Source organism: Equus caballus, chromosome 9 (genome assembly GCF_041296265.1).
Source record: "Equus caballus isolate H_3958 breed thoroughbred chromosome 9, TB-T2T, whole genome shotgun sequence".
In the NCBI taxonomy this organism is placed as follows: Eukaryota; Metazoa; Chordata; class Mammalia; order Perissodactyla; family Equidae; genus Equus; species Equus caballus.
The window spans coordinates 7,678,091-7,685,369 of record NC_091692.1 but is presented as its reverse complement, the minus strand read 5'-3'; the positions used below and the strand labels follow the sequence as shown (position 1 = coordinate 7,685,369).

At 48.4% G+C, this 7,279-nt stretch overlaps 1 long non-coding RNA gene across 1 annotated transcript; it reads right to left on the bottom strand.

The window, feature by feature from the left end:
* Positions 1-1,822: 1,822 nt before the first annotated feature.
* Positions 1,823-3,514, bottom strand: LOC111774910 (uncharacterized). Its single transcript, XR_011421221.1, has 2 exons — positions 3,378-3,514; positions 1,823-2,574 (listed from the first exon to the last, which is right to left on the bottom strand). It is a non-coding gene; the product is annotated as an uncharacterized lncRNA (long non-coding RNA).
* Between the last annotated feature and the right edge of the window lie 3,765 nt (positions 3,515-7,279).

Genomic DNA, 7,279 nt, shown 5'->3' with positions numbered 1-7,279 from the left:
CATGAGGAATGAGGAATTCTACTCATATATTTCACGACGGACTGAAGCTTATTCCCATAAGTGCTAAAACTTTCAATTTTAAATCAAAATCTTTATAAAAATGACTATCTACTTCCTTGTCTTTCTAAAGAGAGTCCAATAAGCATCATTTCACCTTGTCTTAATGATTATAGTTCATAATGATTGTTATTTATACTGATACATATTGATGACCTCCAGATCTTCTGTGCTACAAAGAAAAGTCTTCTCATGCTCCCAAAGACTCAAATGACTATTTGTTTTTTAAAATACCTGCCACTTCTTTTTCGGGTCTTGAACTTTTGCTCAGGCCTCCATTACAGTCAGTATCTTATCTTCCCCATTCTGATTGTCTACTGTAGGGTGGGTAACAAAAAGCCAATACCGTTAGAATTGTGCCTCAAGAAAAGGCAAATAGGCTCTGAGTGGAAGTCTGTGGAAACCTCCTAAAGGTAAGGGATCTAACCTTTAGTGCGTGGCCTTCTTGGGCTTTTTTATTTTTTAAAGCTTCCTAATTTGATGGTCGTGTGTCTGAGTTGAGGTTGGAGTCAGTGTCTGAATAAGGCGTTACCACCTCATAGCATTTCCTTATGAAAGAACAAAAGCCAGTTCGTCCTCTTCACCTCCCGGCAGTCTTTTGACAAGTCTTGCTTTCTTGCATTTATTAATGGGAATACAGGAATGAAGCGACTTAGGCAAGGCCAGTAACACTTACCTTAAATTTTGATTGAGTAGTTTTTTCTAAGTCAAATGCTAAGGACAGAGTGGTGCCTGTCCATGACAACACTATATTTAGGGACTTCCCTAAATGATTAGTTTCCATAAACAGAAGGGCTGAGGGAGAAAGAAAGAAAGGATAGAGCTTTATCAGTCGAGTTCATGGACTGGATGCTTCGGGGTGCCTGTCTCTGACACTTGGAATTCAGGGATCTAAACCCAATTTAGACTTTTTAAAAATTAAAGTTACTGCCAATCACATAGCACCTCGAGAACATGTAATAAAGTGAAAGGAAATACGTATTTCTTGTCAGGTGTCTATAATTCCACCTGACACACAGAAGGCATTAAGTTGATCGATCTGGTTTTTAGGAGAGTAAAATCCTGCACACACGTCAACAGCCCTTTTAGCCTAAGTTTTTAGAGCACAAAGTTTTTATCAGAAGTGAAGCAGTATCTGTCATTAACAGACACCAGGCTGTATATGAAAAAAAAAAAATTGCAAGCATCAGTCACATAGGCCACAGGAAGAAAATACACTAAAGGTATTATGAGCCCAGAAGTTTCTATGTCACCCCTCAGGGCTCTGACGTGGGAGCTTTGCAGTGTGGGTGGGCGAGAGGGCACCCGGTTACAGGAGTGGGCACTGAAGGCAAGGTAGCCACTGACGCCCTGCCAGAGCCTCTCCCAGGCTCAGTGGATACGGTCTGCACAGAGGGTCTCATTGTCCCCAGTCCCACACTAAACTTTTACCACGGGACAGAGAGAATCGGTTAACTCCTTGTCGTCCACAACGAACAAGGCCGTGTCCAGTGAACTGTTAGCTTCACTCAGTGCAATTATTTATCTCTTACATCATATTCTACTCAAGTCTCCTACAAATTTTAAAACACAGACCTATCCATTTGGATACGGGTAAGCAAACAAACCAAAAAAAAAAAAAAAAAAAAAAACCCTTAAATCTCATTTGGATGCCCTTGATCCTTCAGCGAAGTCTTCTGAAAATTAACGTGGCACAGAAAGATAGAAAAACGTGAAACATGGAGCAGCCGAGTTGAAACCAAGACATTACCTTCATCTGTCAAGCTTTAGGGGGTTTCCAGCTTGGAATAGGGGTTGACTTTTATTCCGAACAAAATGCCACCCCACCTCCCCGAACACACACACAAGCACGCAGGCACATGCACAAACACTTGGGTTATGTAGATGCCAAAACAGACAGGGAGGGGAAGTCAGGATTAACAGCAGTGAGAACGGTGGTGATGATAACAAGCTCGGCAAGGTTGCAGAGCCCCGGAGCTGCGCACAGACACCGTCTCCGCAATCCTCCCGGCGCGCTCGCGCGGACGGCTTTATCCAGGTCTCTCCATGGAGAGGGAGGCGCAGCGAGGAAAGGTGGGGCAGGCTGCGGTGAGGCTGGAAACAACCCGGGCTCCTGACACGCAGGCCATTGTCCTCTCCACCCTGCCCCCCCACCTTCCTGTCAGGTGCCTGGTAAACAGGCGAACTGATCTGGCGATTAGGGCGCTCCTGCCTTCGTGCAGAGTGACTGGTGGGATGTGGTGTTCCCTTATTAAAGTTCCAGTTGTAGTACGAATCAACGAAGCTGCAGGTGCAAACACTGTCGCCAACTGGGAAAACTGAGCCCCTGCAAGCGGGGCGCTCGGAGCACAGCCCGCCGGGCAGCAAACGCCGGCTGGGATCCTGGGGACCTCGGGGCAGGTGGGGGTCTTCTCTGGCGGCAAGTCCAGGGACCCAGGGGCCGGGCCAGAGAGAAAACCAAGCCTCATTTGTGAATGTTTTTTTTCTTTTGTACTCTCAAATGCCAGTGGCACATTCCTGGAAAAAAAGAGAAAGAAAAAGAAAAAGGTCCTGAGAAATGACTGGCGCTTGAACCACGGGGCCCACCGGAGGACAGCTGTCCCTTCGCAGCTCGGCCCCGGGGTCGGCGCGTGGCCGCGGCGGGGCCGGCCTTTCCCAGGTGGCAGGGGGACGAGGGGACACCTCCGGCCCTGCGGCGGCCCTTCTGACCCCACGGCCGCTCAGGCGCAGCCCGCCCCCAGCGCAGGTCCCCCAGCGCACCGCCCCCCGCGGAGCCCCCCGCCCGCCCAGGTCCCCCACACCGTCCCTCCGGCGCAGCGTGGCCCCCAGCCCCCGCGCAGCACGCCCCCCTGCGCAGCCCTTCCGGTGCACCCGCCCCCCCTACGGAGCGCCCCCCTCACCCCCCCCCCCCCGCCGGCGCAGCTCCCCCAGCGCAACCGGCCCCAGCACAGCACCCCTCCTCGCAGCCCCCGCGTGCAACACCGCCCCCCAGCCGCGCAGCCCCCTAGCGCAGCCCGCACCCCCTGCACATCCCACCCCCGGCGCGCGCAGCAGCCCCCAGGCACCCTGCCCCTCCCCCGCCGTAACTGGCGGCCGGGACATTTTTCAGAGCCGCTCAGTCGGTAAATGAAACGTCAGCTCCCCTGTGATCCCGCGTGTGTGGGGCGGCGGCTGCCGAGCCGGGGCAGCTGCTGCTCTTTCACAGCCTCAGGCCTGCGCAGCCCGCGGGCGCCCCGCCGCCTCCGATCGCGGCCTCCGATCCCCGCCTGCCCCCGTGTCCTCCGTCCCGTCCCTGGGCACCCAGAGGGCTCCTTGCGCACCCCGAGGCTCCTGCAGTCTCTTGGCCTGGTGCAACTTGTCTGAAAGCCGGAGGCCAGGCTGCAACCCTGGAGAGGGAACCGTGGAGAACCTGACATGGCCGTCTAGGTCACTCCTCGAGAGAGAACCAAAGTCATCCTGGTTAATTATCAGGTTCTCCCTTTCCCTTAGTGGGTACCTCAAAGGGGAGTTCTCACCCCGCTCAGTTAGATACTAACCCTTGCTCTGAAGTCATTTTGTCTGAAACTGACACGAGCACATGGATGAGCCTGGCCTGGACTAGACCGCTTCTCCCAGCTCTGGGATTAGTCAAGTCCCAAGCCTGCAGCAGCAAAATGGCTTCTTGCACCATGGCCTTTACTCTGCTTTGGGGAGCGGAAGCTTGAGCTCTTTGGAAAGACTCGAGGTCCTTGCCCCCTCTGAGCGTCACTCCCTCTTCGGGGCTAAAGGGGTCACGGCTCCTTGCGGCGTGCTATCTGGACTTGCTAACCTGCATGAGGATCTCGGGAGGAGGGCACAGCTGCAAGGCCAGAGCGAATCGCTGCTCCGCACCCAAGGAGAGAGCCCCCAGCCTCTGCAGCACCTAATAACAGACACAGAGCAACACCACTTCCTTGGTACCTACCATGTGCGTTTATTATTATGTGATTTACTCCTCACAACAATCTATTTTATGGATGGTAAAACAAGCTTCTGGAAGTTCAGAAAGTCGCCGAAGCTGCACAGCTATAGATGCCAGGTCTGCCTGACTCCATGCTCTTAAGGGTTCCACAGTCCTGGGCTAGACGGAGTAGGATTGATAAGGGAGAAGGCATCTTTCTGTTAGATGCTGGTTTAGAAACCCAGCTTGCAGAAGCGACCTTCACATCCTCACTGGAGGGAGCTGCGTTGGCTCTTCCCTCTAAAGGGTTTCCTCCAAGGCCTGAGATTTGAACCAGCATCAGATTTGAACCAGCCTGTGTTTCTTAAATGCTCAGCAGGGGAGAGCCCAGCTTTCATTCCTCATCCAAGACTCAAGAGAAGCTAATGAAGAGTGCAAAACTAGTTGTATTAGTCAGCTCCGGTTGCAGTAACAAAATAACATCGGCTGGGTGGCTCACACGCAGGAGATTTATTTTCTCACACGGCGTGGTTGGTTTCCGCGAGGACCCTCTTCTTGCCTTGCCGATGGCCACCTTCTCAGTGTGGCCTTAAGTGCTATTTCCTCTTCTTATAAGGCCATGAGGTCAGGTTATCCACCTTTATGACCTCATTTAACCTTCATCACCTCATAAAGCTCATCTCCTGAGACGGTCACACAGGGTGTTAGGGCGTGCTTCGAGAGATCAAATGGGGGCATGAGGACTCGATTTAGTGCATAGCACTAGTGATATGGGAAAGGCTAGAAATTCAGCAGCGTTCCAGAATTCAAAGCTGTGGTACCAAACTTCCAGCTATAAGATAAAGAAGTCCCAGGGACGTAAGGTACAACATGATGCCTACTTAACGCCTGCTACACGATACATAGGAAAGTTGCAAAGAGAGTAGATCCTACGAGTTATCGCAAGGAGAAAAATTTTTTTCTTTTTTTTTTTTTCTTTTTATTGCATCTATATGAGATGATGGATGCTGACTAAACTTATTTCCGTAATCATTTCACAGTATATGTAAGGCAAACCATTATGCTGTACACCTTAAACTTATATGGTGATATATAGCAATTATATCTGAATAAAAGTCGGGGGGGGGGGAGCTGTGCCTTCAACAGCAACAAACAGATATTGGTTAATGAATGGACATTAATGGAAAATGCAGTAGGAGTAAAAAGAAGAGAACAAAAGTGATGCCCTTGTGGCTGCCACAGAATAGTTTTGTATTTTAGAAAAGTTGACTTGCTGTTGTTCACTATTTTGCACCCACCATAAAGTGAAGCTTAATACCATCTTCGGGGGCTGATATGGGGCCGTCTTCAGGATGGAACTGTTGTATCACAGTGCCTTCTGACGCTTCAAAACGTACACTCCTCCCCGGAAAGTCAAATAAGAGCCACTTTATAGAGAAGTGTGTTTAAGGTGGATTCTCTCCTAACTAGAAGCACCTTATACAAATATTTTTACAAAACTAGAATCGTTTCTTTAATAGAGCAGTTTTGGTCCAAGCAAATGTGTCAGCGGAATGCCATTTTGGTATAATTTTTATTTATATGACAAACAAGTCCTGGGAGGCCACATTGATCAGGAACCTGATTATGTTTCTCTATATGTGAAAAAAGGAATAATCCTATTGACAAGGCTTATCTTGGTGAAGCATATAGACAGCAGAAGCAATGGTTTCCTGTTGGCTTTCTAGTGACATTTGTGTAGGTTTGGTTGATTGTGGTAGAGCTAGGAACTGCGGATTGCCAAGGTCTAATAAAATTCCTCTCTGACCTCAATGCCTGAAAAAAAACAATGATGCACTGGACCCAGAGTGGCCAAGCACAAGAAATGACAGCTGTAGTACTGGCCTAAAGAGTTGCCCCCTTCTGCCAGTAAGCCCTTCAGTCATTTACATCTTAGTATGAATTTGTTCTCTTCTTAAGTGATAGACGGAATCAATACATTTTTTCCACAATTTAATCTTTTTACAAATCACTGTATGTTTTATAGTAGATAGTGTTTCTTTCCATAGTCCACAACCCCTTTGAAAACCTGTTATTAGATCACTGGAAGGTTTGATGGGATAGAGCAAGAGGTGAAAGTAGGGATAATTCTGGCTGGCTTCCTGGATGGCAAGCCTGGGAGTGGGATGGGTAATTGATGGCAAGAGGATTAGGGCCTCAAAACTTCAGTACTGAAAGCACTTACTGCCCAGTGGGAAGGGGAAATACGATTTCGGCAGATGGAAGAGGAGCACAGAAAGAGAACTGGGAACCAGACTTCATTTGCTTTATGGTTTAACTAGATGAGGTCCTGGGCATGGCCAGCAACTTCATATGCCAGCCCGGGACATGCCACTCTTGGCCAGAAGGTTCCTCTGGCCCATCACAGCACCATTGTGTCAGAAATAGAGGTTACTAAACTGCTGCTACTATATACGACTGAGACAACTATTGCTCAGAAATAATTAAGACACTGCACCTAAATTGTACCAACTCAACTTTCCTAGGTTCCTGGCCTATTTAGACCCCTAGGTTTATACATTTATCTTTTGCTTTAATAGCTGGGCCATATTAAGCCACATTTACTGAGAAACTTAGGCTCTATTTCTTGATCAACAACTCCAGAGTCATTACCTATAAAAAATGTTTTTATTGTGGTTAAGTATACATAACATCATAAGATTTAACAGTTTAACCATGAACTGTAAGTGTACAGTTCAGTGTCCTCAAGTACATTCACATTGTTGTACAACCATCACCACTATCCAGCTCCAGAAAATTTCTATCCTCCCAAACTGAAACTCTGCCCTTTAACAATAGCTCCCCATTCTCCCTTCCTCTCAGCCTCTGGTGACCACTGTTCTACTGTCTTATGTATTTGACTATTCCGGGGGCCTCATATACGTGGAATCATACACTGTTTGTCCTTTTGTGTCTGGCTTATTTCACTTAACATAATGACTTCAAGTTTCATCCATGTTGTAGCATGTGTCAGAATTTCATTCCCTTTTTTTTTTTTACAGATTTTATTTTTTTCCTTTTTCTCCCCAAAGCCCCCCAGTACATAGTTGTATATTCTTCGTTGTGGGTCTTTCTAGTTGTGGCATGTGGGACGCTGCCTCAGCGTGGTTTGATGAGCAGTGCCATGTCCGTGCCCAGGATTGGAACCAACAAAACGCTGGGCCGCCTGCAGCAGAGCGTGCGAACTTAACCACTCGGCCACGGGGCCAGCCCCAGAATTTCATTCCTTTTTAAGGCTGAGTAATATTCCATTGTATGTATATA